Source organism: Apteryx mantelli, chromosome 5 (assembly GCF_036417845.1).
Source record: "Apteryx mantelli isolate bAptMan1 chromosome 5, bAptMan1.hap1, whole genome shotgun sequence".
Taxonomy (NCBI): domain Eukaryota; kingdom Metazoa; phylum Chordata; class Aves; order Apterygiformes; family Apterygidae; genus Apteryx; species Apteryx mantelli.
In genome coordinates, this window is record NC_089982.1 from 55,858,701 (window position 1) to 55,868,634 (window position 9,934).

Consider the following 9,934-nt stretch of genomic DNA (forward strand, 5'->3'; position numbering starts at 1 on the left):
CTCACTGCAGCGTCCCCCCAGACTGATGGAGGTGCCATTACCCATATGTGCTTGTGACTAATACGGTTGACTGGTGCAATGCTGCGTTTTACAAGCCCTGCTGAGAAATCACTTTACAAGGTCCAGCTGGAGTAGAATTAAACAGTGGGGCTTCTCTGGCAGGCAAAATCTCTAAATCAGTCCTCTGCTCCTGACAGACTTTTGTATTTGCTTCCTTTGAACAGCACCACTGTCCATACTTCCCAAAGCTAGTTATCTAAACTGCCACATCCCAACCCAGCAAATCCATATTCCTATAAATTGTTCCCTCTGTCTCAACCAAGTGGCGCATGGACGTTTAGAGGTATTCTTATATGTACTTTTTGATTAGGACTGTATCTTATAATAAGCAGCTCAGAGTAAAAGTTGATATGACCAATAGTGCCATTTACCCACAAATCCCAGAAATTTGAATGTTAGGTTTGATATGAAGATCTAGAGAGAAACAATGCAAAAAATTATACAAATTGATTTGAATAGTCAGTTTACCTAATATATAACTAGGTCCTGAGAAATTATAAGCCGGGCATGTTTAAGGCAGTGCTACCCAAAAATCTAATTTTCCTTCATAAAATCCCAAACTAATGAGCCCCTAAAAGCTTCTGCACTCCAACCACATAGTGATCCAGACCTTACCTCTAATGCTGCCTATCAAAATAATGTATGATTTTAATAAATTCAAAGAGTGTACTGAATCAAATATGAAAAATTTAATAGCTACTTAAATGAGCATTAAACTCTTCTGAGTTTTTATATTCCTACAAAGAAATGCAAGAACTTTAAATCATAGCTGTAGATCCTGTGTTTGTCTTCTGTCTTTCATAATACTTAGCTACTTTCAGTTGGCTTCTAGCTGAATATGGGAAAGTCATCATTTTCTGTGGAAGCTTTTTGGTTTTGTTTCTTTTTTTCCCCAGTTTGGCATTTTTGCCATCTCTGATTTTCCTCTGCCCCTAGTTTTGGTCTCTGGAAACAGTAGAAACCACAAAATGCTTCTGATTATCCAGTTAATCCCCTCAGGCAGTGCAGTGTCTTTAGTCTAGACTTCAGTGAAACTACATTTATTTGTCAAGCTTTTAGTTCTCAGATTAAAAAAAAAAAGTCAGTGAGAAACTTCCTGTGGATTGTTGTATAAGCTCTTGGCCAATTTATATAAGGAAAACACTGCCTTATAATTCATAGTCATACTTTTTACTCCTTTCCCTTAATACTTTTTTTAAACCCAGTTCTATTTAATATTTTTTCTTAGTTGTGACATTCTTTAGTACTGTTAGGAATAGCTATTGTTTTTTCTAGCTATTGCTTTTCTTCCTCTCTCCCATGTGTGAGTCCTTCTGACTTGTTCACTCCAACCTTTGCACTTGTTTTTGGAGAAGGTGGCACACACATTCAGGAGTCTGTTCCTGAACTTGTCCACAGCAGGAGAGCTGATTTTATAAGGTGCCAAATTTGGGAGCCAGAGGTTAGCCTTGGGGCGAAAACCTGCACAACTTGCCCGACAGAGCAGGCTGCCACAATTCCCTGCTGAAATCCCACAGAGCTGAATCGAAATTGGTGCCTGCAGATTGGCGCCCTGCTAAGGACAGCGACAGAATTAACCACAGCCCAGCCTGATTTTGCTGAGAGCAATACTGGTTATTTAAAACAAAAACATTACAGAGAAATTATGTATTAGAAATGGATTACATTTCCATATCTTTGTCATGAGATTTTTGTCAGGTGCAGAGAACGTATCTACTTGTCTGTGCAACTCTCCCAGAGTTTCTGAACAGCATCAAGCCAATACTTGCACTTTCCTCCAGAGCCAGCTATCTTCATAGCCAGCTTTTGGGCCTGTGTACTTCCCCCTTGTTTTACCCTCCTTCCATCCCACGATGCCATATGGGCATCCTATAGCCTGTTCCATATAGCAAACAAACAGCCCTTCTGACCCAAGCACACACAGATGCCACCTTCCCATATTATTACTCTATCTGCCAATGGCCCTTTCCCATTTAATCATCTTTGAAATCTCTATGTTTATTGTCATCAAGTGGATATCACCGCACATGACTTTTTATTTCAGACTTCATTATAAGAATGTTAAAAATACTTATGTAACTGCTGTATTAAATTTTTTTTTTGGTATTTATCTACTTAAATACATTTTGTGAAACTCTGTCTCCAGTGAGTTCTCATTTATGCTTTTTTACTCTCTATAAACCAGAGCCTAGCACAGAGACATGATCCAATACAGACTGAAGTGTTCATGTGGGTAACCTGCTCAGAGACACTAATGGTTTGTTTAATATTTCATAGAGATGTCAATTATAAATTCAGCTCATACTTGAAAGGCTTCTTTGCACAGCAGTAAATAACTCCATGTTTCCTATAAAGCCTTCGTGTGAGCTGAAAGGCAAAGGTGAGTCTGAGGACACACGGGGCTGCAGGCAGACACTTCCCTACACTGGCACAGGAAAACCTGCATCCCAATAGCAGGCACTCTTGGTGGCAAAATTCCCACATAGGTCTTGAGCCAAACCCCAGCAAAGTCAGTGGAAGGAATTCAGATCAAATTCAGGTAGAAAAACACTTTTTTTTCCACAGGTAAATTTGAAAAGTTTCCTTTGATCTGTAATTCGGTATCTCTGGCTGAGCCTTAGGTACTTTTCACAGTATGTAAGTATGCGGATGCCAGGTGATTACCCAGCTCCAGGAACTGATCAGAACATGTCACAGCCCCAGTCTGCCCTTCACAGGTGGATTTTTTTCCCCCCCTTGTTGAATCTCAGGTAGAGGCTGGAAGGAGGAAGGAGCTAAGGTCTCACTCGGCAAGGGGGGAAGAGCATGGCTAGGTGCGCACGCAGACGCCGCAGCTTCGAGGCGCCCCTGGGCACGCCGGTATGCCTGGATCTATCAGCCACAGCTTATGAAAACACATCTCCACAACTATTGAGCAGACATTTGTCCTGCAGTTAAACTGACTGAACTACCACATATTTGAGCACACAGTAAACCTTCCAGGTATGTTTGTTTCTCCTCTGAAGAAAAGAAGGAAAATTCCAGGGAAAACAGGCATTTCTGAGCCACAGACACCAAGCAGTCAGTGGAAGCCTTTCGATTTGGCTGTAATTAACCCCCGAATCAGAACAGGCAGATTTGCGCAGTTTTCTGATGGTCTCGTAATGTGGTCTGCTGCCCCCCCCCTCCCTCCCCCTGCTCCCTCCACCCAGGCAAGACCTGGCTGGCAGTGCGTTTGTGCCCACGGCTCTCAGCCCTTCCTTCCTCATTACTAAAAGGTTTGTTTATCTTTTAGAAATTGTACCAAGCGCTAGCTGCAGTTGCACTGTAATATATGTAAAAACCTTTGTTTTGATTTTTCTACATGTATTAAAAAAGAAAAAAGTTACATCAAAATATAGCATATACTTGTATTCCTTCCTTATGTAAACTATTACAGGAATTAGAGCAACCTTTTAAAATGGTCTCATAGCCAGTATTGGAACAGCCAGTCTTCCTAAAATGGCTGAATCCCTAGAAGCAGGGAGCACTCTTGACTGCTATTAATGTTGACAGGAGTTGCTACCGCTCAGTTCAGGGACAGGCCTTCATCAAGCCATGTCACTGAACAAAATGCCAATTTAAAGCAGCCTGGAGATGCTCTATGCAACTTCCTCGCTATTAATTCCATCACTGTCTCCTCTCCCTCATTTTCACACTGGAAATTGGCTTTGGCCAGTGACCCACATAACAGTCTGAGCTGCCTCTTTTTTAAGGTAGAAAGGTTTAATCTAGTGTTGATCGGCTATGCTTACTCTGCGCTAGAACATTTGCCCTTTCCGAATGGCTAATTCCTCCTCTCACAGGAAACACATTTTATTTCACCCTGTCCAAATGTTCATAATCAAATCTACCCATCCTGTTAGTCCTGCGTTAAGGAAACAGAAATGCGATGGCTCAATTTATTCTTAATAATTCTGACATGTGGCATCGTGGCTTCCAAAGAGACACAGAAAGGAGGCGCAGAGCAAAACACGATGCTGCCTTCCCGAAAAGACTCCCACGACTGACCCTTATCACCAGGAAAGGGAAACATCAGCTTTCAACCTGACTGTGCACGAGTGGATTTCTTTGTTAGCACGCTGACAAGATGTGTGGTATTTCCAGCTAGAGGGTGAAAAGCTGCTTATGTCCCCTTCTTTATCTTTTTCAGTCATGCCAAATTCAAAAATCAGTAAGCGAGAGTCTCAGGGCTGTATTTTCTTCATTCAGTAAAGTGTATTTCAGATGCTGTACAAGCAGTCACAGCAACTGTGGTCAGTGTCCTGCACAAATCTACTTTGTCACAACAGAAGAGGGCAACCTAGTACCGCCGCAGCGGGTCCCACAGCGGCCCGGGCACGGGCCACCTCCTTCCTCAGCAGCGCCAAAGGGGCTGGAGAACTGGTGCCCAAGAGTCTTTTCAAAACTAGGAGCACCACTCAGAATAGCTACATTTGCTTTTCTTCTGCCGCATTTCCACTTCAGTTTGGCTACGATCACAGCTGCTGAAGCCCCCCCCCCCCCATTACCTCTTTTACATCAAATTATTTGGATGCCATTTAAGAGGGCTTTTCTCTGTGGGAGGTGCTGATGGGTTTAGGAGAGTCAGAGATGCTGGTGAGGCTTGGGAGAAGCTGCAGGGCTCTTGCCAGGGGCCAGGGCTGGGCTTTCCTAGCCACAGTGCTGCAGGCTCACCTAGGTTTGCCACATCAGGGACAGAGGCATCGGCTGTCCTTAGGCACTTCAAAGAAGATGTAGGCATAGCTTAAAGAACTCAGAAGGTAGCAGAGTGCAGACAATGATAAATAAATAATAGCTGAGAAAAAAAAAAGAGAATTAGAAGTAGATGATAGCATTATTTATTGCACTATTATCAATTTAAATTATCTGCAGGCCTCTAAACTGGTCATCGGGGGAGGTTTGCTGTCTACCATAATGCTCGGAGGCACCAAGGGGTCATGTTTTCACTTTTATCTTCAGCTGTCAGAGGTAGGAGCATGAAAACAATCTGGAAGTATCATTGCAAATGGAGGTTTAAGAGTAGAAAAAGAATTTCAAGTAATCTGCAGCACCACTGCTGTATTTTGTGTTTGGCTGCTTCTGTCTGAATAGGAAAGAGGGTGGCCGAAGTGGAAAGTCTTTCAAAAGACATGCTCAGTAAGAAGAAAACAGAAATAGAAGTGGAGCCCTTGGTTAGCAGTCAAGGAAAGGGTGGCTGTGCAATCACATTCATCCGCACGCGGAAGGCTAAATATGTTTACTATCAGAGTAGTAAATCAAGTACCAAGTACTTCACTCAAAGATACAGATACATGCCTGGTACAATCTTCTACAGCACACATGGGCCCAATGCATTAAGTGAGAGTCTCAGAGCAATCCGTTCTTCACTCTGGATAATACACTTCAGTAATCGTACAAATACTAACAGCAAGTGATTGGTATCCTTTGACAGCTGAAAATCTGTACCTCTTGGTGCCTTAAAACTTTTTAAATCCATCCCTATGACCCTTTCCACTTCCAAAGTTCGTACCAGTGCAGCTATACTGGTAGAACAGGTAACTTTTAGTAAACCAAATGCAACCCCATATTGTGGGCATAGTTAAGCAAGGTCACATTAACCAAAGCAAACTGAAGCACTTGGCAAGAATAAAAGGAACCAAAACAGAACATGCCACAATGAAGCGGTGGAATAAAAAGGAAGGAAAATGATTATCCTGAACCAGTCTCCTCTGCATACGCCCAGCCCTGGAAGCCTATGGGAAGGAGTGCAGAGCTCGACGTGGTGGGTTTCCTCCCTCTGCATGTGCCCTTGAATTAACAGAGCAGGGAGACATCAGCTAGACCCTCCAGTAAGTAGGAAGAACGGCTCTGCACATCCTAAGAACATCCAAGTGTCAACTGGGCTTTCTCTGCTGCGATTGCTCTAATCTTTGCCTTTCTCCTTCGTTTCGCTGTATACTGCCTATGTTTGCCCTTTTTCCCTAGCGCCTCTCAGCGCCACACCCAATTCACTCCTTCTTCATTAAGACCAGTCCATAACCCCTAAAATTACATTTGTTACCACCCCATTGTCTCCTTGGTGTTCATACTACTTTCCCGTAATCATAATAATATTAGGTTTCACAGTCTTTATACTACAGGGCTTGTATTAATCCTCATCTGTATAGTGTTTGATTACTACTAGGTACTATGATAAATGTATCACCACAATAAACAATCACTGTAATCGTAAAAACACTTATGATAAATAATCACTCTAATTGTAAAAACACTTTTAACCCCAAAGTAGCTGTAAACTCACCATGCAATTCCATAGTGTTAATTACATTTTTCTTTTCATTTTGGATTTAAATTAGTGCAAAAAGAATGCTGACAGTCCCAAACAAATGCTTCAGGATCATCCTGTGCCACAGAGCTTAGTCCTGGCGTACTCTGAAGGAGCAGGAAGTGTAGCTTTGATCCAATTAAAACTACGGGTCCATCAGGTGCACCCATTTCTATCATCAACAGCACACATGGGAGTGATACAGTTAAAAATCACATCTCATCACCTTTATTTACATAGTTCAAATGGTCACATTTAAGGCTAGCTCGGCTATGGACATCCAAAGTAAAGACAGAATATCTGGCTTCACAGCAAATCACTGTGCTTACCTGCTCCACATTGTGCCCCACATGTTCTGACTATTACTCAGCAAATAACTCTAACAGAGGTTTCTCAAATTTAACATTTATCAAGAAATTTCCCAGACACAGAGTTTCCAGTAGCTAATATCATATTTATTAACTAATCTTAAAGCATAGAAGTTCTGTAGGAAACAATATTTTAACCAAGTAGGATTTATTTCCTATTAAATATTAGGTAATATAAGAGGGTCCATGTAGGGACAAAGAACTAATTACAAAGCAGTACCTAAACATGGTTTTTGTCTGGCAGACTGGAAGATAAAATCATGGGTAGCTGCCAGAATTAATACACTGTAAGAATAAGAAATGCTAAATTCACAAAATATATATACAATTGTATATATTTAACACTGACACATTTAATTTTCCTGGAGTAGTAAAGTGGTCACAAATCCTGTAAAAGTGCAGAGCAGGAAAATCGGTAGGTCAATAGAATCAACACACCATTGATACTAATACAGCTCAATGGAGACACGACATAGCGGAGAGGTCACAAGACCAGAGACATTATTTCTATTCAGGATCTATTGAGGCAGTTTGCTAACAACGTTCTGCTGGTATAACATACACAGCTCTTCACTCCGCATGATTTTAAAGTGTGCGCATAAATAACTTGTATATAAATATATATCACAAAAGATCTGCTAGAATATTTATAATTTTCATATCTCACTTGTGCTTTTAAAATCCTACACCATAAGCTTGGAAGAAAGTAAATTAGTTGCCATTTGTAGAAAAAAATGATAGTTTTTGCACTTCTAATATAAATATTTTCATGTATTCAAACAAACAAAAAAGACAAAATATCATTTATCAAATATTGCAATTGTACTAGTCCTTCAAAAATAAGTCTGTTTAATTGTATCTTTTTTATTGCAGTTGTCCATTTGGATTATAGTCTGGAAGTGTTAATAAGGTAGCAGCTTGTGCTTAGCTGGTTCAGACTGACAATGATATTAGTAAATTAAATTGTAAGGAAACAGGGCATCCTTTCCTGTGTAATCACGACATCTCCATGTGCCAGTTAAAGACAGATGAGCAACACAGGAGAAATCCAACCCACTGAAGTCGACAGCAGGTTTGATATTGGCCGAACCAGGGGGATGATTTTGCCCTTCCGTCAGAGGAGAAACACAGGACTACTTTCTCATTTTTACCTTGTAACAGTCAGATTTGTAGTCCGGACATCACTGTGATTTTTAGCATGTAAAGACAGCTGGATTTTATTTATCTATCTATTCAGTTATTTATTACAGACTTTGCTATGGCAGACACACTTCCCTGAGCACATTAGGTATGTCCGTAAGGTAATAACAACTGGGATCACATGGATTCTTTGGGAAATGACATTTTGCTGAAGATGGGCCACATCAGAAGAGAAATCAATCAAAAGAGACCTTGGCAGCGCTGCGAGCGAGGCAGGCCGGCTTGTTGTGAGCCAGCAAAGGTGCCGCGGACGTCGGCAGCCTCCCTGAGAAGACAGAGCTTGAACACAGGTGAGACTCAGACGCTTGCTGTGCAGACCTGTGATTTCGTGACCTTGTCTGACTGATCCTCCAGCTGCAACGATTGTGCTACATGGGGGTCACACAACCTCAGAGGAAAACTGAATATTTAAAACCAGCGTGGTTAACCCCCCACACACACCCCACCACTTATAACGATACAATCCAAACCTTGTATGTAGCTCAGCTTGATGGCATCAGCTCAAAACAAGAGAAGATCCAATACAGAAATAAGTAATGGTGGAAAGCATCCCCAGTCAGGAATCTCAAATCAAACAATGTGTGAAAACTCCACAAACAAAAGTGGTTTAAAGGTACCTTAGTGGCTTTGAGCTGACAGCTCTTACTCATACCACTGACAGAGCAGGAAGTCTTTACAGGAGCCTAAAACATAGGTTCAGCCTTTTACAAGGATAATAAGTCTCTGTTGTAAAGAGAATGGAAATGTTTCCTTCCTTAATTCACCCCAAATTTGTCAGCCTGCTTGGCTACACACTGAATACTCCGTGGATAGACTGCAGAAGTGCAGATAACAAAATTATAATGCCCCTTTTCCCAGTTAACTAACCCTGGCTGACAGTTTACATTTACACATTTTTATAAATATATTTGTATATGTATAATGGAGTTCCTGCATGCTGGAGTTTAGGGACAAACTTTCAAAGTTGGCTACATGATAATAATCAATTACCTCCTATCAAAACGTGACCCAAATCTCAGAGGTGTTGAATATCCACTAACACATCTTATCTGGAAGCAACTGAGTTTGCTTCTGAAATCCTCGTGCTGCTCCAGATGTTCCCAGTGAATGAGGCAGGTCTCCCGGTAGGGTGTGAGCCCATTGCAGACACGGTGTTGAGCTCAGCACGATTCACGCTGGCTCGGCAGTACGCCCGCAGGGGATTTTTGCACCGGCTTTCTAAGACTGGGGTGCAGCGGGTGCAGCAGGAGCAGCCGTGGGGCTGTGAGCGGGGAGCAGTCGCATATGGCAGCGCAGGAAACATTGCCGGTTTTCTGAAGAGAGACTCGGATGCAGGGTTGGAGAAGCATAGCCCCAGGCTGTATTGAAAGTAATATTTGGAGTGGAATAATTTTTCAGAAGTCTCTGATGCATGGTTCTTTGACTATGTTTTTATTTTCAAAAGGCAGTGAGGAACGCAGGTATTTCCCTCCTGCACTTGGCAGAGTCCTGGGATGGATAAAGTACAAGGATCCCAAACTATAAGAAAGACAAAGATGTTTGGTTTACAGGCATCACTTCAGCAAACAAAAATATAATACACTGCCGTGTAGTAATTACTCCTGGCCAGCTACATCTGAAAACATTCACAACCATCAGGGCTTTCTACTGAACAACCCCAAATCCATCTACTTACACTGCGTAGAGTGGAAAAGTTTAAAAAGCATGTGCAAGAAGTTTGATATTTCACTGCAGGAAGTTTGATATGTCAGTGCTGTTGCTTTGTATTTCAAAGTTCTTTGCTGAATCTTAATTATGTGGGCAGACATTTTAATTATGTGGGTCTCTAAAACCACTGCACCTCCAAAGGGGTTCGGGGTGAACCTGCATAGCTGCATTAAATGGTCCAGAAATCATGCCAATTCACACCTGCAGAAGACGTGTCCTACTCTAAAACCACTGACTGCAAATAAAGCCTAGAAATGGAGTAACCCCCTGCAAA